This window comes from Esox lucius, chromosome 23, assembly GCF_011004845.1.
Source record: "Esox lucius isolate fEsoLuc1 chromosome 23, fEsoLuc1.pri, whole genome shotgun sequence".
NCBI lineage: Eukaryota > Metazoa > Chordata > Actinopteri > Esociformes > Esocidae > Esox > Esox lucius.
This window is the reverse complement of record NC_047591.1, coordinates 23,423,011-23,447,128: the sequence shown is the minus strand read 5'-3', so window position 1 is coordinate 23,447,128 and position 24,118 is coordinate 23,423,011. Positions and strand designations below refer to the sequence as shown.

The following is a 24,118-nucleotide window of genomic DNA, read 5'->3' as shown; positions in this document are numbered from 1 at the left end:
CCTAAGCGTTCGTCTGCGCTGTGTATAATTGGAGATATTAACAGTAATAAAAGGTTAATATTCTTCATGTGTCTAGATGTCTTGTGTGATCCAACCTCAGAGTCTCGTCTTGTGCTCTCGATTCTTACGTGGAATTAAAAAGGACATTTGTAAACGATGACAATTGTTTGAATTAGATCTGCTTTATCCTCTTATTGGATATGAGCTTCATTCACTATGGTGTAATTACGTAGAGCTTATGACATAACTAGGCCGACGGCCTGAAAGCCATTCTACTTGTCTGTGGGCATTTAGCAATCACATACCCTCTCTATGAAAGGGATTGAGTGAGAGGATGCCTTCACTCTCCAGGAAAGAAGGGTTTTAGGGAACCATTTACCTGAGAGAAGGCCTTCTGAGGTACTCCTGATGAATTATGTTGTATGAAACATGCCTTCTCCTCCTCTTCATCCTCGTTTTCTTCGACCCCTCTCTCCTCCTCTTCATCTCTCTCCACTTTCTTCTCACCCTCATACTCCTTTTCTCCTCTTGCACGGCGAGCGACATGGCAAAGAGAGGAGTTCTTGTCCCGAAGGTAGCAGGAGGCTGCCTGGAGGCGTCGGGCTGAAATAAAGCTGCTTAGTGAAGGGGTCTGATGGTGAAGGTGGGGTGCAGTAGAAGCCAGCTGTGTTTGGGTATAACACCCACAGGGTTGTACTGAACAGTGTGGGGGTAACTTCTGTTCCCACATAATGATGAACCGAACAGGGTGACTTTCATGGGGTTTAATTTTCAGCTAAAGACACCAGGGCGGAAGCTGCTGAGCTCAGCTGGGCTTTATGTTTAATGTGGCCTGGCTAATATAAGGCTATCATCAATGGAGGCTAAAGATGGTGATCACCTCAGCTGTTGCTTGTATTATCGGCTTATGTCTCATTAAGAGACCTGCGCCAATTAAGAAGCCGGCCCAGTGTTTTTGTGTGTGCTGTCTTGTTCAGTGCCTGGACGTTCATGTGGTACTGACGCCTGTTCCTCTGGTGCTTCTGTAATGCCTTGTTACTGCATTGGCTGAGCTTCTGCTAAAGCAAATGGTAGTTGGGTTTAGTCAAAGGACGCTGGATAACATTGCACAGATGCTGTGTAAAATTTGAGACAGCAGCTTAATGAACAGCCACCAGACGGGGACTTTTACGTGATTCAGAATTATTCTAACAATTTTTGTATAGCGGCAAATAAAGTCTGACATTTCAAATTGAAAACTACAAAGTTATTAAGCATTGAATATCATAGCTTTTTGCATGTGTTGCTGTGCCAGAAAATGGCAACAACAGGATGATCTAATTAAGAAATGTTACCTGTATAATGTCATTCCACTGTTGGACTGTGTTCTCTCCAAGTCATGTAGAATCAGTCAGGCATCTCATAATCTTCAGTACCCTGAAGAATGGCCTTCTCTGCTTTATCCCCCTGTTACTATCAGACACACCAGGGCTGAACAGTGTGTTTTTGGGGCACCACAAATGTCCCGCTGCTGTTCCACCGTTACAAGCAGGTGGCGCTAGACGTTAGTTAGAATTGCATTCTGCTAACTCTATGGGAGACTAGCAGGTAGCGAGCGTGTCGGACACACAGGCAGCGGGTGTAACTGTGTGTGTGTGTGCGCGTGTGTGCGTACGTGTAACTGTGCGTGTGCGTGTGCACAATTAGCTGCTGTTTTCCCGGCTGTCTGCTTTAAATCTGAAGATGAATCGTCCATAGCTACCCCAGAAAACAAACACACCTTAAAGTAATGAGCTTACGTTCATAGTTTTTTTGTGTTCATCCCTCACAGGAATCAAACCCACAAACCTGGCTCTGCAAGTGCCACATTGAGCTACAGAGGCCCCTGTACGACAGACTGTTAGACCAGAAGGGCCAGTTAGAGAGATGAGTTCTTGAAGCCCAAGGACATTAATTGGCTGTGACCTTGCCCGCCAGGCAGCTCTACTCTGTCAAACCGTCTGGAAGTGGAATCGGCAAACAGCCGGCGGTTGTAATTGGCTCTTAGTCCGTTGCTGTATAGCGTAAGACACCCAGAGCCCTAGAATGACATTGTGGCTTTAGGAACTAACAACGCCGCTCCAGTATTTTGAGCCTCACCTCCGTGAGTTTCAACGTGTCCCACACGCCTAGAACACACTATTCCAAACTGGGGACCAGTTAGTAATGATATACATTATGACTATCAGGGACAGTTTGGGATAATGTGCTGAAATAGGCCCCCTATTTCATGGTAAAACCCATCTATGAAACATGATTTAATATGGGACAGCCCTCTGACAGTTCAGAGATATCTTTAAATTGCACTTCCCTTTCCATGACTGTTGGGTGAAATGAGAAGAGGTAGCCCCCCCCACCCCCCCGCCCGCCATCTTCCCCTCTCCTGGTGAAACCATGGAAACAGGCTAGCAACAGGAGCATCCACTGAAAATGACATTGGTGTCTTTAAAGTGACGCCAGTTGGCATCTGGCGTCAGCCATGTTGTTGAAGGGATAATTCCGAGTGTGGCATTATCTGGCCAAATGGTGGCGGTTGAAGTGCCAGTCAGACTCAGGGAGCCGTGAAGGATGGCATCACGGTTGTGCCCTCTCAGCGTTTCTTCGCCAGTAGGGTTCAGACAGGGCTTTGCTGTCTGGCTGTCTCTCAGCAGCCTCTATGTCTGGCCGCTCTTCGAGCATATTTAATAAACCATATGGATAGCCTTTAAGGAAAGAGACATCCTCACAACTCAGATAGCCGTAAAGGATTATGGCACTCTAGCTTACTCTCTGTATGTCTGTCTGTCCGTCTGGTCTGCCTGCTTGTCTGTCTGTTTGTCCTTCTGGTCTATTCGACTGTCTGTTTGTCTTTCTGCCTGTTTGCCTGGCTGCTTTCTTGCCTCTGTACTCCGCTGATGCTGTCTATCAGCCTGTCTGCCTCTCTGTCTTTCTGACTCTGTCTGTCTTTTGGAAGAACGTCTTACATGTTATACCTGGATAACCTTCAAGAACATGTAAAATCTCAAGACGCAATATCACTTTAACATAATTCATACAGTTACAATATGTGCAGTAAATGCAGTAATTTGCTGCTGACTTCTTTCATGTTTGTGTTCATCGCTACAGATTAGTATTTTTAGAGCGTTGGTATGGATTCTGCTCAGTACTACCCTGTGGAGTTTAGAGACTAGAAACAACCGGAGCCCGTTTAAATCCTGGGCATGATAATGAACATGGCCTAGACTAAGCAGACAACCGGAAGGTTGCTGGTATCAAATACAACATGCATTTGCCTGACATTGTGCCACTGAGCGAGGCACGTAACCACAGAACTTCACGGGTGACCAAAACTTAATGAATATACATTTCTGTTAGGTATTTTCAGAGCACACCTATACAATTTCTTTAATTAGGAAATCCATTTGCAGGCATTTCCCTGCAGGCAATGTCCTGACAGGTGGCTCATTCTAATCCCTTATGGGACAAAGTGAATAATCTGAAGTTGTGTCCTTGAGCAAGGCATTTAACCGTACCTACTTCTGTAAATCGCTATTGAAAAGATTTGTTAGCAAATAAGGTGGACTTTGGATATGTAAACATGTATTCCAGGTTTTAAAACACTCCTAAATATTGTAATTTCCTCCATTTTTGTAATTTCCTATCTGCAGACTTGATTTGCCCTCATGAAAGATGTATCAAGCTCCACAAAAACATTGATTAATTATAATCCTTAATTATTTTGTATAAAATACATTTAATTTGTTGATGGAATGATACATTTCTCACCGTAGAATATATTCAAAATCTCTTCTCAGTAGAACATAGTAAAAATGGTCCGATCTCTTCACTGAAGAGCATATTCAAAATGTTCCCATCTCTTCTCAGTGTGATTCAGATGTCCTTTGAGCCTTAAAGCTGTGTGGGGATCTAAAGGAGCTTCCTGGTGCTGTGTTGTGCCCCTCATGGCCGGCCCTCACTGTGCCAGGAACACATCAGCGGTGCTGCCAGAAGCCTGGTGATCAGTTGGCGGGCGGCCGGGGTGCCATGTCCATGGGAGGCAGAGCAGCTCATCACAGCCAGACCTCATGAACAACGGAGGCAGACCGAGGCAGACAAAAACAGACAGATGCAGATAGAAACAGAGGCAGACACTGTCAGACAGACGCAGACAAAAACAGACAGAGGCAGATAGAAACAGAGGCAGACAGAGGCAGATAGAAACAGAGGCAGACACTGGCAGACAGAGGCAGACAAAAACAGACTGAGGCAGATAGAAACAGAGGCAGATAGACAGAGGGAGACAGAGGCAAGCAGAGGCAGATAGACAGGCTCACAGGGCCAAATGACCTGCCTGTAAGCGGGTCATTAAACTCACTAGGAAGGCCTGAATGCAAAGCCGTTTAAACTGATACTTATTTAAATATTTCACTTTGTGTCATATTTAACAGCCAACTTCAGTTACTGAATTACTTTTATTATGTTTCGTTAAACTCCTCAACCACTGACTATTAAAATCGTGGCTTTTTACTTTAAGTTTGTTTTTATACTGGCTGTCTAAACTATCTTTTTTATCTACCAGAAAACAGCTAACTATACTCAGCGTGGCCTCAGAATTTTTAATAAATGTTTTTTCACTCTGTTGGCATTAAATGGAAACGTTAACGTTTCACCTCATCTTAGTAAATAACTCCAAAGTTTATATAATCTGAACATGGGTGTAGATGGGGGGCCGAGGGGGGGGGCAGAGGTCCTGGAGTGGTGGGGGAGGAGAGAGATGGAGAGGTGTGAGAGGAGGTGCTATGTAATGGAGAGTGAGAGGAGAGAAAGACAGTAGAAGAAGATGATGAAGGCTCCTGCAGAGTGATGCCTGTCTATAGGACCTTGACCCTACCTTTATCCTGGTGAGGGGAGTCGAAGAGAGGTGACAAATCTCCTGGCTGGATGCCCGCCTCACCCTTCTCTCCCCTCCTCATTCACCTCAACCTCCTCTCCCCTCCTCACTCTCCCCTCCTCTCCTCTCCCTTCCTCTTCTCTCCCCTCCTCTCCCCTCCTCTCCCCTCTCATCTGTCAGACCCAGCCAAGCCCTGCAAGGCACACTGGGGTTGGAACGATCCAGAATAAATCAGATTAAGACTCACCCTAACACATTAGAAGGACCAAATTGTGCCCTATACCCTATAGAGTAGTGTACACTACTTCTCACTGGAGCCTTATGAGAGGGAGTCCGCCCTAGGGGCCTTGGTTAAAAGTAGTGATTTTACAAAGGGAATTAGGGTGCCATTTGGATTGTGCCCTTAACTTGCCCTCTAAATGTTAATCTGGTTGTATAAACGAAAGTCATCGGTAAATGTACAAGTCTGATCTAGAAGATGTATAACTGTCGCTGATGTAAAACCATTTAATTTAATCTACTATAGCAGGTAATGGATGTTTATTCATTTCTTCACAATGTAATTTTCCTCTGGGACATATCATCTAATGTAAACCTTCCCTTTTGTTGTGATCGATATGTTCTGGAGGTTATCTAGTAGATGGGTTTCTGGAAAGGACAGACAGGACAAACCAACCACCACCTACTACATCATACCACAGCACACATCCATCCATTATAGTGTACTGAAACATCTGGCCCCAATAATAAGAATTATTATTATTTAAATGTTTTATTCATAGAGTTACTGCTTCTTTCAGGCACTTTGCTACAGCATTAAAACGACTTTGCAGTAACAGTACATGTGAACTGATAAGTACATTATAATTGTTGGACAATTTGTTGTGGGGATTTATGCATTTTTCATTAGGGTCCATTAAGTCTGACAGCTTGAAGTTGTAATTACAAACTTCATACCCTCGAATGAACTGCAGCTTCACGTGTGATGCTGTGCAGGAAAATCCCGTAAATTACAGGATCATCCAATTAGGACACTGCGAGTGCTGGACGTAGCGAAATTAAACAACAGAAGGAAAAGTTAACTTTCCATCAGTTCAGATTGCTGAAGATCATGACTGGCTCTTGTAAATCGACCAATCAAACAGCACCATTCCTGCAGGGACTGCTGTGGCATTCTGGCGTAATTAAACAGGAAGCTGTTCACAAGGATTGAATGACTCACACAGTCAATAATGCCTGGATGGACACAGTCCTGGTAATACCACCGTGTACCTGTGTGCCTACACTGCCAAAGCTGTCTCTCTGTCTCTGTCTGTCTATCTCTCTGTCTCTGTCTGTCTATCTCTCTGTCTCTGTCTGTCTATCTCTCTTTCTCTGTCTGTATGTTTGTCTCTCTTTCTCTGTCTGTCCGTCTCTCTACCTTTCTCTGTCTCTCTACCTTTCTCTGTCTCTCTATTGCACTCCGTCACTCTGGCCACTTGTCTCTCCTCTATTGTTCTTTGTCTATCTCTCTAAACAGGTCTGTTCAATTTTTCTCACAGTTTGAAATGTCATTTGCTTTATTGCCATGAAGTTTCAAAACGTATTGCCAAACACAGAACAAGTTATTAACAATGGAAAATGAACAAATTAAAATTGCTCCCTCTGATTCTCTTAGCTTCACTCCATCTTTCACCTCCTCCATCTCTCCTCCATCTCTTCTTGTATATGTAGTGGGTGGAAGGCCTTCAGACAGATGTTTTGGGTGTTTACCATGAAGGAGAGGGCCTCCCCACCCATCCTGCTCTCTCCCCATGTGTCTCTCTCCTCCACAACAGATAAATGTGATGGAGAATATGGGGTGGAGGTGGACATTTAGACGGTCACAGAGTGGGACTGACCAGAGAAAGAGAGACTGACAGGGAGTCAGGGAGAGGTATATAGAGAAACAGAGAGAGAAAATCTGACAGGGCGTTAGAGAGATAGATAGACCTACAGAGAGAGAGAGATTATTAGAGGGATTGATTGGGAGTTTGAGAGAGAGACAGAGACATACAGAGATAAGTAGAGAGAAGGACAGAGATGTGTCATTTGGGTTTGGAATGCAACCTTTACAACCTTAGGGTCAGACTAGGCTGACAAGGTAACCTCTATCCTCAGGTCCAGCCTAGACCAGGTAACCTCTATCCTCAGGTCCAGCCTAGACCAGGTGACCTCTATCCTCAGGTCCATCCTAGACCAGGTGACCTCTATCCTCAGGTCCAGCCTAGACCAGGTAACCTCTATCCTCAGGTCCAGCCTAGACCAGGTAACCTCTATCCTCAGGTCCAGCCTAGACCAGGTGACCTCTATCCTCAGGTCCAGCCTAGACCAGGTGACCTCTATCCTCAGGTCCATCCTAGACCAGGTGACCTCTATACTTCGGGTGATTTTACAGTGAACACTGTACCCTCCTTAAGTTACAGTGTCAGACAGTAGCCAATAGGCTATTTGACCCTAACAGAATGACCTGCCACCAAAACATTGTGTTCAAATGGTCGTTGTATTATGTTGATTTGAGAATGATTATATTTTCTATGTAGTGCAGACTAAGAGGGAGAACTCTGTAAAGTTACATTTTGTCCAGGTGGGCTAGACTGTGCTTGAGGTTGCATGGAGATTTGAGGTAACCTTAACTCTGCCAGCTGCCAATCAGGTATGTAGTCTAAGCCTCATCTCTCCTGCTACTATAGCAACCAAGGTGAGTCACATTTTCATTGCAAGCTACTAAACCACAAGAGTCACAACTAGTATTACAACAGAGTCATTGTTATCAAATATCCAAAATGAATACTATCACTATAGAAGTCAGTTGTACTAAACCACCAGTTGATGCTATTATTTTAGCAGAGTCAGTTTTATTTAATTACCAGACTACTAAAGAGTTTGTTGTGTAAAAAACTAGTCAATACTATTTTTATAACAGATTCTATACTATTTCTATAATAGTATTTTTCTATAATAGTATTTTTCATTGACCAGGTCCTGTTGTGTAGGCAGGTCCCTCACCTTCCTCATGATCATTGATGCCCCACGAGGTGAGATCTTGCATGGAGCCCCAGACCGAGGGAGATTGACCGTCATATTGAACCATTTTCTAATAATAGCGCCAACAGTTGTTGCCTTCTCAAAAAGCTGCTTGCCTATTGTCCTATAGCCCATCCCAGCCTTGTGCAGGTCTACAATTTTATCCCTAATGTCCTTACACAGCTCTCTGGTCTTGGCCATTGTGGAGAGGTTGGAGTCTGTTTGATTGAGTGTGTGAACAGGTGTCTTTTATACAGGTAATGACTTCAAACAGGTGCAGTTAATACAGGTAATGAGTGGAGAACAGGAGGGCTTCTTAAAGGAAAACTAACAGGTCTGTGAGAGTCAGAATTCTTACTGGTTGGTAGGTGATCAAATACTTATGTCATGCAATAAAATGCAAATTCATTATTTAAAAATCATACAATGTGATTTTCTGGATTTTTTAGATTCCGTCTCTCACAGTTGAAGAGTACCTATGATAAAAATTACAGACCTCTACATGCTTTGTAAGTAGGAAAACCTGAAAAATCGCCAGTGTATCAAATACTTGTTCTCCCCACTGTATGTCAGACTCAGGGCTACTATTGTAGCAGAGTCGGGGCTACTATTATAGCAGAGTCAGTGTTACTATTATAGCAGAGTCAGGGCTTCTACTATGTCAGAGTCAGGGCTACTACTATGTCAGTCAGGGCTACTATTATAGGAGAGTCAGGGCTACTACTATGACAGAGTCAGGGCTACTATTATGTCAGACTCAGGGCTACTATTGTAGCAGAGTCAGGGCTGCTATTATAGCAGAGTCAGGGCTACTATTATGTCAGACTCAGGGCTACTATTGTAGCAGAGTCAGGGCTGCTATTATGTCAGACTCAGGGCTACTATTGTAGCAGAGTCAGGGCTACTATTATAGCAGAGTCAGGGCTACTATTATGTCAGACTCAGGGCTACTATTGTAGCAGAGTCAGGGCTACTATTATAGCAGAGTCAGGGCTACTATTATGTCAGACTCAGGGCTACTATTATAGCAGAGTCAGGGCTACTATTATGTCAGACTCAGGGCTACTATTGTAGCAGAGTCAGGGCTACTATTATAGCAGAGTCGGGGTCTACTATTATAGCAGAGTCAGGGCTACTATTATAGCAGAGTCAGGGCTACTATTATAGCAGAGTTAGTGCTACTACTATGACAGAGTCAGGGCTACTACTATGTCAGTCAGGGCTACAATTATAGCAAAGTCAGGGATACAATTATAGCAGAGTCAGGGCCATGAGCCATTTCCTTTCTTGGCTAGCTACTACCCCAACATCTTTAAGAAGGTTTTATTTAGACTCTACTGTCTCTCATTCTTTCATTTTAGTTATTGAATAAAATTGTTGCACTTAATGCTGTTAATATTCGTCATTTTTCTTATTCAGGTTTTTGATAGATTATGTGCAAAGCCAGTATCTATTTAATACAATGTAAATCTGTACATTTTTTTTGGCTTCGTCAGGATCAAAGAGGACTGTTAAATTAGCTAAAGGGCGTATTTGTGCATTCATTTCATTGGATGATACCTTTTCACTCGCAGAGCAGTAATCCCCTTGCAGAGTAATTCTGTTGATTGTCTTTCATTAACCGGAATCTCAGGTTTTGTGTCCTAAATTGCACCCCATTCCCTACTTTTAACCAGAGCTCTATGGTTATGTGGGTAATAGGATGGCAATCTAGACACAGCCCTCGTCTGCTGTGGGTTGGATAGGCACGAGCTGAGAAAGGCCCTCTGTAGAGCAGTGTGTGACAGCTTTTCATTGTCAGCGGCGCGGCTCTGTGCTACCACGACCCTGCCTGGTTGTTGTGAGCGACAGAGAGAGAGAGTGACATGTTTACCTCACATACAGACCCTTAAAGAACTAAGAAATCACATCAGACATGAATAAGCTCTCGTATCTGTTAGGCAAAATACCACAACATTTGTGACTGTGGGGCACAAACAACATTGCGAACGTAACTAATATTTGTGTCTGTTCATTTTTCATACATACAATTTTTCAGCATAGCTTTATTTGTTTTTCCAGCACTGTACATAGCTAGCAATATAATATTCAAAACCTTAATTCTTCTGAAAGTTGTTTAGTATTTACTTAGAATTTCAGATTCCTACATTTTTGTTTTAACTTTAATTATTATGATTTTTATTTATAATACTTTGGCAATGTAAACATATTTTCCATGCTAATAATTCTCTTTAAATTGAAAAATTCAATTGAATTAAATTGAAAACTTCCTGCTAAATGTATGACGGAATTAGATTTGTTCAGATCATACAGAGACACAAAGAGTTTGACATCCAATTAAACATTGGTAAGCTCCTCTATCTATATTGAGGTATTATAAAATACCTCAATATAGATTCACAGCAGCAGGATGTGTGTCCCGTAACCTTAAGATCAACCGGGTGGAGAACCATTCGCCTTTAAACATAACCCACATTCATGTTTATATTCACAATTTCCCAATTTCATTCTCACTTGTAACTATTTTCACAGTTTCAAATCATTTTGAAACTTGTAATGTTTCATGAATCTATGATTTGCTGATGTTATATCTGTTTTCATGGATGTTATTTATTGTGTTTCTTTCCCTCACTTGTTTCCTGGGCCAATAAAGCCCTTTAAATTTAAATAGAATTGAGACCGAGAGAATCAAAGGGGGAAAAAGAAAGAGATGTCTTCTCATTGGAAAGAATAGACAGACAGACAGACCTGCTTCAGTCAGTCAGACAGACAGACCTGCTTCAGTCAGTCAGACAGACAGACCTGCTTCAGTCAGTCGGTTTGTCTGTCTTGGGAATGAACAGACAGACAGACTTGAAAAGGTCTACCTAGTGAAGGAACAGACAGACTGGAACAGGTCTACTCAGTGAGGGAACAGACAGACAGACTTGAACAGGTTTACCCAGTGAAGGGACAGACAGGCCGACTGGAACCGTTCTATCCAGTGTCTATCCATTTTTGAAGCTGTGTCTCAGACACATTCAGCTTCCAACCAGGCTCTATTAATATTTCACCACCTCCAGGGTAGGGGGTGTCTTCGCTCTTCAATACCCAGGCCGTTGGAGCTGGATTGGAGGGTAGCTCAGATGTGTTTTGGATGCCTGGCGGAAAGGGGACATGGAACTTGGAAGTTATTTTTAATATACAAAGTTTCATCTGTGTGAACGCCAGTCGGGATGTTTAATTTAGGAGTGTGTATTAATCAAATCATTGAAGATAAAAACCAAGAAATTCTTCATCTGTCTGATGTGATATTCTGAGTCATACATAGCTGATCAGCCAAGATCCTCTGGGCTCAGAGCTGTTTACTTCTCACAGGCTCGAAGATGACTGAGATGGAGCCTGGTTTATCCTGTGTATTTGTGTTTTTGCAGTGTGATCTGACAATTTATGTAATCATTAGTGTGTGTTTATCTCAAGAACTGGCACAAAGTGGTTGTAGTAGTAGTAGTGGTAGTGTTGGTAGTAGTAGAAATAGTAGTTAAAGTGGCACACGTTGCAGCAGTTGTAATTGTTGCACAAGTTGCAGTAGTAGTAATAGTAGTGGTAATACTGGTAATAGTAGTGCTATTATTTGGTGTAATAGTAGTAGGAGTTGTAGTAGTATTAATAGTTGCAGCAGTTGTAGAGGTAGCATTCAAAGTACTAGTGGTAGTAGTGCTCGTTGTAGTGGTAGCAAGAACATACATTTTGTGGTAGTAGTAGTGGTAGTAGTAGTAGCTGTGGTAGTAATAGGGGTAGTAGTAGTAGTAGTAATGGTAGTTGTGAAAATTGTGGTGTTAGCTGTTGTGGTAATTGTAGTAATAGTAGTGGTAGTAGGAATAGTAGTAATACTGAAAATTCAACACTACTGTTGTTTGCTCCTTGGGGTTTCAGGCCGGGTGTTTTGTAAAAGCACTTTGTGACATCTGCTGATGTAAAAAGGGCTCTATAAATACATTTGATTGATTGATTGAAAATGTCATTGATAATACTGATAATTGTGATAATTGTAATAGTAGCAATAGTGGATGTAATAATATAAATAGTGGTAGTAATAGTAGTAATAGTGGTAGTACTGGTAGTAATAGTAGTAATAGTGGTAGTCGTGGTAGTAATAATAGTGGTAGTAATAATAGTAATAGGGGTAGTCGTGGTAGTAATAGTAGTAATAGTGGTAGTGATAATAGTAATAGTGGTAGTCATGGTAGTAATAGTAGTAATAGTGGTAGTGATAATAGTAATAGGGGTAGTCGTGGTAGTAATAGTAGTAATAGTGGTAGTGATAATAGTAATAGTGGTAGTCATGGTAGTAATAGTAGTAATAGTGGTAGTGATAATAGTAATAGTGGTAGTCGTGGTAGTAATAATGGTAGTAATAGTAGTAATAGTGGCGGTAGTAGTTGTAATAGTAATAGTAATAGTTGTTTAACATTAGTGTATTGTAGAGGGGTTGTAGAAGGGTTTAACATTAGGTTTTTACAAATTAAAAAAAGAGTAGAAACCGTGAAGAAAAACTGGATAGACAGAGGAGAGGAAAGAGACAGAGAAACAGAGAGAGAGAAGCGAGCCCAGTGTGAATTACTCTGTTGTATGTTTTGAGCCCTGGCTGCAACATGGAGCCTCTCTGTTAATCTGTCTGTGCCAATTACCACTGTGGTCTTCTACTGTGCTCCTCCTCTGTGCTCCTCCTCGATGCTCCTTCGCTATGCTCCTCCACGCTTTCGACACGGCTCAATGCTGCTGTTGCTTGGATGACTTCTAGGCTTCCAAAGGGCTCTGCTCAGAATCAGTGCACGATGTTAATATAATAGGAGCCATTTCAGTGCAATTTATTCATTTATTTTTGACTTTTTGCAAGCTGAATCTCTTGGGGTACACGTCTCATTTTCAAGAATTTACAAAAAAAATAAAAAGAAAGACAAATACAAATCAATCCCTACCAAGAAGAACAGAATGGCAACTGACAATGGTAACAACCCAACAGTAATATAAATACAGCCATCAAAAGCGTTTGTAAGGAACTCAGTGTGCCTGTGGCGCTAAACCCCAGAGTTCCTGATCATTTGATCTGACTGCTACGGTGAGTTTTAGACCGCATCAGTATTGCTCTTGTGGCTTTTCCTCAGCACCATTTCATTTTATTTTCCTGGGAGGGGGGTTGATGGGGGGGGGGGGGTGACTTCCAGTCAAAAAGGTTCCTGACCCTTGACCCAGGTCACACTCAGTAGCCCCAAACTCACTGGATGGCCTGTTCCCACACAGAATACATGAATAAGAAGTTTTTGTGTTCTGTTACTGCCTCTCCTACTGGAGAAGGTTTTCTCAACACTCAGGATGGTGTCCCAAATGACCAGCAGTTCTATATGTAGTGTACTTCTTTTCATTAGGACAGATAGGGGCTAGAGAATATAGGGTGCAATTCTTTGTCCCAACACACTTAATGAGGGCAGTTTCTTTTCAGTAGGGGAGCACAGAAACAAACAGTGCATTTCTAAGGCTGTCTATTGATCCAGTTTGCACACAGATTCATGTCCTATAACATACTGCTCATAGTGAAAGCAGCTTGATGCTGTCATTGTCTGATTGAGTTCCACAAATGACTGTGGGAAATGTGCAGTGCAAATGTATGTTTTTATATTTGTATTGGTATTTTTGTCATGAACATGTTTAAAGGCATGATCTATGATCCAAATGTAGTTACAATGTTTTCATCTGACAGTGACAATATATTGTTTATATTTTATACTCTTTCTTTACATACAGAAGCGAAAAACAGATACATTGTCATCTTTTGCAGTTGTGTTTAGACCCACCTTCCTCATCTGAAACCAGGCTTTTCTCAGCCACCCCTCCACCCACACACACCCACACACACACACACCCACACACACACACACACACACACCCACACACACTCACACACACCCACACACACCCACACACACACACACACACACCCACACACAAACACATAGATGCTAACTATTCAAGCCCTGTTCTGATTCCATGATCCCCACAAACACATAATCATGCATTTCTTTACTAAATTCTCCTCCTCACCCCCCACCTCCACCCATCCAGCCCCCTTCCCCTTCAGCCCTCCCCCTTGTTCCACCAACACACATCGTTCTCTCTTCCTGTTTGAGTTTGGAGATGTGGCACAGGCTGAATGGAGGCTTCCCTGTCAATTAGTGGAATCAAAGTGGTGCTGTGGTGCTGTGTCCACATTCCTCTTGAAATGCACTACTTGAGTCTGGGTCCGGGCCAGAACCAGAGTCCTACCCATGGAGTAGGGTGTTATTTGGGCCACATGCTGTGCTGTGACGGGCCCAGCTGGTAAGTGGAGGGAAGTCCCAGCATCGTTGGGGGTTGTTAATGAGAGCACTAACATTTCACACACACACACACACCCAGTTAAACAGACACACACAAACTCAGCGTTGCACACAATTAAGGGACAAAGTTGTGACCCACTTGCGCGCACACACACACACACACACACACACACACACTAGCATCTGACAGGTTGACGCCTCTCCTCTAGTAATCAGCTGAGACAAGGGGAGGATGTGTTGATTAATAGACTTCACCTGCAGGAAGGAAAGCTGGGATAGGATGAACTTTAACCTCTCCAATATAACGGATGGAGGGGGGTAGGTGAAAAGCGGGGTGCGATCGAGGGGTCAGAGAGGGGTACGGTGTGGAGGGGGCTTGAGGTGTGCGTGGGCGTCTTTAACGGGGCGTCCTGGTGCCTTTCTCGCCCAGGGCCATTCATTCGTGTGTTTAAGAGGTGGAGACCGTCTTGTTGTTCTGTTGTTGCCACAACAACGCCTGACCCCCCCCCCCCCCCACGTGGTGTTATAATGGCGGACCAATATCAATTAATGGCATAATTAATTACATTCAATGTTTTTTATCATCCTTATTAATATGGATTACTTAAATAGCACGTGCAATAGAATTACGATTAATTAAACGGTGTCCCTGATGTAACTATGGGGATGAATGTCCCCCAAACTGGTAAAACCAGAAAAAGCTGACTAATGGCCACGATTATTCCTGTCTCCATTTTGAAAAAGGCAAAGGCTTAAATGTTAGATATAGAGCTAAAGTTACAATTGGAGATGAATTAGAATTGGAGTTACATAGTGTTATGGTCAGGTTCACTATAATGGTGAGTAAAGGTCTTTTTTTTTTATCCCATTTAGATAATGTAGGAAATGTTTGCGGTTGTATGCCTCTTCTGTTCCCACCAACCAAAAGTGAGGCAGACAAATGGGCTTTAAAGAGATGGAGAGCAGTGATGTGAGGATGGCTGTTTCAACAGAAGGATGTGTTCTCTGGAGAACCAAGGAACTGGCTCCTTCAGGGACCGGCCTTGCCTTCAAGGCTGGATCGGCTCCACAACGTCCCCGGCCCCATGGCAACCTGTTCCCCTCGTAGTGCACTTCATTCAACCGGGAACCTAATGGCGCTAGCTAAAACTAGGACACTAAATAGGGAATGTCTTGCCATTTAGGACGGTGCCTCTCTTTCCACAGCCACTGGGGGAATGATGGTTTGGAGGACTGAGACTGGATTTGTATTTCTCTTTTCTCTCTTAAACGGCCGAGCACACAGTGAGCAGTGATTCGCTGGATTTGGCATTTCAGTGGCCCTCGTTCCAGCTCAGTGAAATCCACAGTGTACATGAGGAAGGACGTTAAGCAAACAGCCGAGTCTCCGACACTCCTGGGAGTGGGGGGGCACGAAGGCAGGGAGGGAGGTTTATTTTCTTTCGTGAAAGGAAGAATCTGGCAGGAGGTCTTCTAGTTGTTTGTACGGGATGGTGTGCAGGATGTCATTGCTCCCGATATAGGGAGAGGTGCTTTAGGTCATTTTTTCTCCTCATCACTCCACCCCCTTTTAATTCTCCTCGTCCCTCCACCCTCCTCTATTCTCCTCATCCCTCCACCCTCCTCTATTCTCCTCATCCCTCCAGCCTCCTGTATTCTCCTCTCGTCCCTCCACCCTCATGCATTCTCCTCCTCCCTCCAGCCTCCTGTATTCTCCTCCTCCCTCCCCCTCCTGCATTCTCCTCATCCCTCCACCCTCCTGCATTCTCCTCATCCCTCCACCCCACTTTAATTCTCCTCGTCCCTCCTGTATTCTCCTCTCGTCCCTCCACCCTCAGGCATTCTCCTCTCGTCCCTCCACCCTCCTCTATTCTCCTCATCCCTCCACTCTCCTCTATTCTCCTCATCCCTCCTCTATTCTCCTCATCCCTCCAGCCTCCTGTATTCTCCTCATCCCTCCTGCATTCTCCTCATCCCTCCACCCCCCTTTAATTCTCCTCTCATCCCTCCACCCTCATGCATTCTCCTCATCCCTCCAGCCTCCTGTATTCTCCTCCTCCCTCCCCCATCCTGCATTCTCCTCATCCCTCCACCCTCCTGCATTCTCCTCATCCCTCCACCCCCCCTGTATTCTCCTCATCTCTCCTGCATTCGCCTCTCATCCCTCCAGCCTCCTGTATTCTCCTCTCGTCCCTCCACCCCCCCTGTATTCTCCTCTCGTCCCTCCACCCCCCCTGTATTCTCCTCTCGTCCCTGTACTATGGGTCTGTCCTTTACTGAGCATGGTTCTGGCCTGGCGTCAAATGCTGAACAAGGTAAATGTCACCAGCAGCTGCTGGCCTCAGTGAATTCACAAGGCAGAGGTAATCATTATGACAATACGATTTACATCCCCCCAGACACAACACCTTGTCGACCTCTCTCTCTCTCTCTCTCTCTCACTCTCTCTCACTTTCTACCTCTCCCTCTTTCTTCCTCTTTCTCTCTCTCTCTCTCTCTTTCTCACTCTCTCTCTCTCGTATCACTTACACTAACGATCCAGGATCTACTGCACGTGTGCTGATCACGTTCTTCTTCCTCCCCATCAAACATATTGAGGCTAGAAGCTGTTTCCTTATGACAGCATAGTGTGTACTGTTGCTTCAACTCGTTGTAAAACGTGTGACTGTCAGGTCCTGACTATGGGGTGCCTCTAGGCATCTCTATGTACCTGCGGGTAATAGTCAGGGCCTTGAAGCAGAGGTGCCTCTAGGTATCTCTGCGCTTCACTTTTGGTTGTCCCCAATTAGAGGCAGCTGTAAATAATGTATGCTACCTGCATTCAGTCCTCAGTTTTGTGCGCCTTTTAAATGTTTTATATTTTGCCGCATGTGAAGTAGTACAGAATAAATGGACTGATTCCATACTACAATCTCTGCGCTGCTGTCATGTGACCTAAGCAGCTGTGACAGTGGCATGCTACTGATTCACCTGAACAAGCCTTTCAGAGAGGTGTTTCAGTATACCCGGTACCAAATACTGCTACCTCCAGTTATCAACCCAGCAACCTGTCAACCATCGAACCAGACAGTTACCTAACCAGCCAGGCACCCCTCAATCCAGCAAGTCACCTAAATAGCCAGTTAACCCTCAAACCAGCCGGTCAACCAACCAGCCAGTCAACATCATGCCATGACTTCATGCTAAACATAATGTCTTAATAAAGTGCTGAATTAGGCTCTTCTGGGACAGGCTTGAGGACCAGAAGTCATTAATCATTTTCTCTTAAGTGGTTCTGTGCTGCTTCTTTCTTATTCCTATTTACTACACTAATAATATTCAGATATTATTAGTTTTATTATTAGATATTAGATATTACTAGATATTACTAGATAGTGCGCTGCTTATATTGCATATATAGGATAGTATTTATATTTCCAATATTTTACACGAATTTCACTATGTAGTACACTACTTATATTCCCAATATAGTACACTACTTATAATCACTATGTAGTACACTACTTATAATCCCAATGTAGTACACTACTTATAATCACTATGTAGTACACTACTTATAATCACTATGTAGTACACTACTTATAATCACTATGTAGTACACTACTTATAATCCCAATGTAGTACACTACTTATAATCCCAATGTAGTACACTACTTATAATCCCAATATAGTACACTACTTATAATCACTATGTAGTACACTACTTATAATCACTATGTAGTACACTACTTATAATCCCAATGTAGTAGACTACTTATAATCACTATGTAGTACACTACTTATAATCACAATGTAGTACACTACTCATAATCCCAATATAGTACACTACGTATATTCCCAATATAGTACACTACTTATAATCACTATGTAGTACACTACTTATAATCACTATGCGGTACACTACTTATAATCCCAATGTAGTACACTAGATATAATCACTATCTAGTACACTACATATTTATCCCTATCTAGACTCCCTCCTGCAGGGCAGCTATGTGCTGACGCTTGTTAAGTCCTCTCACCCAGCCAGTGTCTTGTAAAGGTTAGGAGGCACAGTGCCAGGCCAGGGAGAAAGAAGAGGAGAAAGGAGGAGCAGAGATGAGGAGACGGGAGGAAGGAGCCTTTAATGAAAACGTTCCATCATGTGAAATATAGTACGACTTTTCCCACACTCCCATACACACACACAAACCTAAAGAAACACACACACACGTACAGAAACACACACACACGTACAGAAACACACACCTCTGGCGAAACTCTGTTATCACTACCCACCTCTTTTAGAAGAGACATGGGAAAACAGCTGCTTGCTCAACTTGCATCATGTCGCTTTAATTTGATGCAGAAGCTCCTAGTTGTCTAGTTCATTTGCATGCAGACATGTCCTACATCAACAGGGTGAATTAAGAGCTATAACCACCAGTCTCAATTACAGCTCCGGAACAAATTAAGAGACCACTGCAACTTTTTCTTTCCTTTCCAAAAAAGTTGAAAAGGAAGTTTTTGAGTGAGGAACAGAAGGGTTAAAATTAAGAGACCATTGCAAATTGAATGCTTCTGTTCCTCACAAAAACTGTCCTTTTTTGGAAAGGGAAGAAAAAGGTGTAGTGGTCTCTTAATTTTTTCCAAAGCTGTATGTTTTATCGTTACATTGCCTTTCTTTGTTAAGGGTAGCATACATTACCTTTGTTGATTTTAGCATTACTTTGCCTTTGTTTATTAAACATTATATTACCTGTGCTTGTTTATTTTATGGTTACATTCCCTTACTTTTCCCTTTCATTTTATATTGCCTTGGTTGTGCTAAATAATTTTTTATATCTACGGACACAGTGGCTTGTCTAAAACTTTACAGGTGTGCAGTATCCAGAAAATCACATTGTACGATTTTTTTATAATTAATTTGCATTTTATTGCATGACATAAGTATTTGATCACCTACCAACTAGTAAGAATTCCGGCTCTCACAGACCTGTTAGTTTTTCTTTAAGAAGCCCTCCTGTTCTCCACTCATTACTTGTATTAACTGCACCTGTTTGAAGTCGTTACCTGTATAAAAGACACCTGTCCACACACTCAATCAAACAGACTCCAACCTCTCCACAATGGCCAAGACCAGAGAGCTGTGTAAGGACATCAGGGATAAAATTGTAGACCTGCACAAGGCTGGGAAGGCTACAGGACAATAGACAAAGAGCAGCTTGGTGAGAAGGCAACAACTGTTGGCGCAATTATTAGAAAATGGAAGAAGTTCAAGATGACGGTCAATCTCCCTCGGTCTGGGGCTCCATGCAAGATCTCACCTCGTGGGGCATCAATGATCATGAGGAAGGTGAGGGATCAGCCCAGAACTACACGGCAGGACCTGGTCAATGACCTGAAGAGAGCTGGGACCACAGTCTCAAAGAAAACCATTAGTAACACACTACGCCGTCATGGATTAAAATCCTGCAGCGCATGAAAGGACCCCCTGCTCAAGCCAGCGCATGTCCTGGACTTTTCTGAAGTTTGAAAATGACCATCTGGATGATCCAGAGGAGGAATGGGAGAAGGTCATGTGGTCTGATAAGACAAAAATAGAGCTTTTTGGTCTAAACTCTACTTGCCGTGTTTGGAAGAAGAAGAAGGATGAGTACAACCCCAAGAACACCATCCCAACCGTGAAGCATGGAGGTGGAAACATCATTCTTTGGGGATGCTTTTCTGCAAAGGGGACAGGATGACGGCACCGTATTGAGGGGAGGATGGATGGGGCCATGTATCGTGAGATATTGGCCAACAACCTCCTTCCCTCAGTAATAGCATTAAAGATGGGTCATGGCTGGGTCTTCCAGCATGACACGAGCCGAAACACACAGCCATGGCAACCAAATATTACGTTCGGCTTTTCTGATGTATCAAATACTTATGTCATGCAATAAAATGCAAATTAATTACTTTAAAATCGTACAATGGGATTTTCTGGATATTTGTTTTAGATTCCGTCCCTCACAGTTGAAGAGTACCTATGATAAGAATTACAGACTTCTACATGCTTTGTAAGTAGGAAAACCTGCAAAATCGACAGTGTATCAAATACTTGTTCTCCCCACTGCATGTGTGATGCGTCGTCAGGCTTTGAGTGTCTCTGATCCTTTACTGAGTAGAACCATGTATGCAGCTCAGAGTTTGGGATTGTTTGTTGGATTGAGGATGATAAATATGTGCGTACAGTGTAGAGATGGGGCCTGATAGATCTGAAAGCCTGGTCTCCCTGTCTCACCAGACCCATCCTCCCCCAACCAACAACCCTCCACATCCTCTCCAATCCTCACCCATCCTCCCCCAACCAACAACCCTCCACATCCTCCCCAATCCTCACCCATCCTCCCCCAACCAACAACCCTCCACATCCTCTCCAATCCTCACCCATCCTCCCCCAACCAACAACCCCCCACATTCTCCCCAATCCTCACCCATCCTCCCCCAACCAACAACCCCCCACATCCTCTCCAATCCTCACCCATCCTCCCCCAACCAACAACCCCCCACATCCTCTCCAATCCTCCCCATCCTCCCCCAACCAACAACCCTCCACATCCTCTCCAATACTCCCCCATTCTCCCCCAACCAACAACCCTCCAAATCCTCTCCAATACTCCTGGGTCCTCATTTTCCCACATTCTCCCCAACCTCCCCCAGCCTCTCCCATCTCCATCTTCCCCTAGCCCCCCCCCCCACACACACACATCTCCCCCCATCCTCTTCTAGCCGGGGACTCAATCTCACAGCACTATTGTCCAGAGTGAGTTCATTGTTGGATGGTTGTATCTGTTGGCAGATTGCCATTTGTGACAGCCAGAATTCTCAGCTCAGCAGGCTTTCTGGAACCCAATCTTTCCCTCAGCTTGACACGATTGACCCAATACATATCACATCCTTTCAATGAGTGTTAAAGTCACAGTCTCCTCTACCCGGCCACTGTCCACTAACAATTTCAGTCACATTCATTTATCTACCAACCCCAGCGGTGGCTCACAGCTGCTGAAAGGGATTGAGCGCCCCCTCTTCAAAGTGATCTCCACAACCCACTTGCTGCTGTTGCTTCAACAAAGTGTCAGAACCGGAGGGATCCACATAGTCTCAGAACCTGAAAGATCCACAAAGTCTCAGAACCAGAGGGATCCACAAAGTGTTACAACCGAACCGGAGGGACCCACAAAGTGTCAGAACCGGAGGGATCCACAAAGACTCCGAACCGGAAGGTTCCACAAAGTCTCAGAACCAGAGGGATCCACAAAGACTCAGAACCGGAAGGTTCCACAAAGTCTCAGAACCAGAGGGATCCACAAAGACTCAGAACCGGAAGGTTCCACAAAGTCTCAGAACCAGAGGGATCCACAAAGTGTCAGTATCGAACTGGAGGGACCCACAAAGTGTCAGAACCGAACCAGAGGGATCCACAAAGTGTTACAACCGAACCGGAGGGATCCACAAAGTGTTACAACCCAACCGGAGGGACCCACAAAGTGTCAGAACCGAACCAGAGGGATCCACAAAGTGTTACAACCCAACCGGAGAGATCCACAAAGACTCAGAACCGGAAGGTTCCACAAAGTTTTAGAACCAGAGGGATCCACAAAGTGTCAGAACCGGAGGGATCCACAAAGTCTCAGAACCAAAGGGATCCACAAAGTCTCCCATTCTCCGTATGCACTCCCGTTAATCTGTACCCTTCTGTCTTAATCTAAATATCATAGAAATGTGCGTGAATCACCCTCTGTTTACAGTATTAGATAGAAGCATTACCATGTTATCAATATGCCTCAGTGTTTAGTAGCGTGGTATTGTAGTGTTCATGTCAGTGGCTGCAACATTATCAGGTGGTGTTGCAGTTAAAATGGCTCCCTATTCACCATTATCAGGTGGTGTTGCAGTTAAAATGGCTCCCTATTCACCATTATCAGGTGGTGTTGCAGTTAAAATGGCTCCCTATTCACCATTATCAGGTGGTGTTGCAGTTAAAATGGCTCCCTATTCACCATTATCAGGTGGTGTTGCAGTTAAAATGGCTCCCTATTCACCATTATCAGGTGGTGTTGCAGTTAAAATGGCTCCCTATTCACCATTATCAGGTGGTGTTGCAGTTAAAATGGCTTCCTATTCACCATTATCAGGTGGTGTTGCAGTTAAAATGGCTCCCTATTCACCATTATCAGGTGGTGTTGCAGTTAAAATGGCTCCCTATTCACCATTATCAGGTGGTGTTGCAGTTAAAATGGCTCCCTATTCACCATTATCAGGTAGTGTTGCAGTTAAAATGGCTTCCTATTCACCATTATCAGTTGGTGTTGCAGTTAAAATGGCTCCCTATTCACCATTATCAGGTGGTGTTGCAGTTAAAATGGCTGGGTCAGAAGTAGTGTCCGACAGTCTGCCAGTGGGATGTCCTTTGTCTATCTGGGGCTTAACTTCTTCATGATGTAATTTCATGGGATTGACAAGTGGACCACATGTTGGGTGGGAGTCTAGCTTTGATTGGAGAGGGGGATCAGGGTTAGAAACAGGATTGTTGAGATTAATCAGAACAAGGAGAGAGAACAGACCTTTTTCTCTTTTCCTCTCCCTCTCTTTTTGTCTCTTTCCCTCTGCACCTCTCTCTCTCTCTGTCTCCATTCCTGTCTCTCTGTCTCTCTCTGTCTCCATTCCTGTCTCTCTGTCTCCATTCCTGTCTCTCTGTCTCCATTCCTGTCTCTCTGTCTCCATTCCTGTCTCTCTCTGTCTCCATACCTGTCTCTCTTTGTCTCCATTCCTGTTTCTGTCTCCATACCTGTCTCTCTTTGTCTCCATACCTGTCTCTCTCTGTCTCCATTCCTGTCTCTGTATCCATACCTGTCTCTCTTTGTCTCCATACCTGTCTCTCTCTGTCTCCATTCCTGTCTCTGTCTCCATTCCTGTCTCTCTCTGTCTCCATACCTGTCTCTCTCTGTCTCCATTCCTGTCTCTCTCTGTCTCCATTCCTGTCTCTGTCTCCATACCTGTCTCTCTCTGTGTCCATTCCTCCCTCCTGTTTGTATTTAAATATTATCATTTAAAGGACTTTTTAACAGGAATTAGAGGCACGACGAGGGAGGGAGGTCAAAAAGTAAAGCGAGCAAGAGAGCTGTAGCTTTTACATTGCTCTTTCAGCTTGATAAAACATGTACAAAGATACTTGATCAGCATTAGAATATTCAAGTGCTCTGAAGTCTCAGTTAGAGTACACACAGAACAATTCCATTGCCATCAAACAGTCACTCCTGTGTGTTGAAAGAGCTGTTGTAATGACATTACCTTTGCTTCAGGTCCAACCCTGGATGTTTAAACTTCTTAATAGCATCACAGCACAGCTGAATGATTCCATAGTGATGTCCCACAGACACCAGCCTTTTCCTTTTGATTGATTAAGCACTCCTTCTTTTTGATGTATGGCTGTATGGTGGCGGGCGTTGGCTGGGCGATCGGTTTGTCCCATGGGGTGGGGGGGGTTATTATAGTGTGCGTGTACTGTGAGCATAGGAAGGCTTCTAATGATTGGCTGTTTGTGTGGTAGCAGCGCTATCGATTTCTGTCCACTGACCGGCTGGCACCATTAGGTTGAAAAGGACAAGAGGAGATGAGAGGAGACGACAGGGAGAGGAGAGGACAGGAGAGGAGTGGAGTAGAGGGGAGAGGACTGGAGAGGAGTGAAGGGGAGACGAGGGGAGATGAGAGGAGTGAAGTGGACAGGAGAAGAGTGGAGTGGAGGGGAGAGGACAGGACAGGCGAGGAGTGGAGAGGACAGGAGAGGAGTGGACGGGAGAGGAGT

At 43.9% G+C, this 24,118-nt stretch overlaps 1 protein-coding gene across 2 annotated transcripts in view; it reads left to right on the top strand.

Moving 5' to 3' along the window:
* The window catches only part of dcc (DCC netrin 1 receptor), a 254,985-nt gene that overhangs the window by 79,165 nt on the left and 151,702 nt on the right, over positions 1–24,118 (top strand). The gene's annotated exons all lie outside the window — the stretch shown is intronic.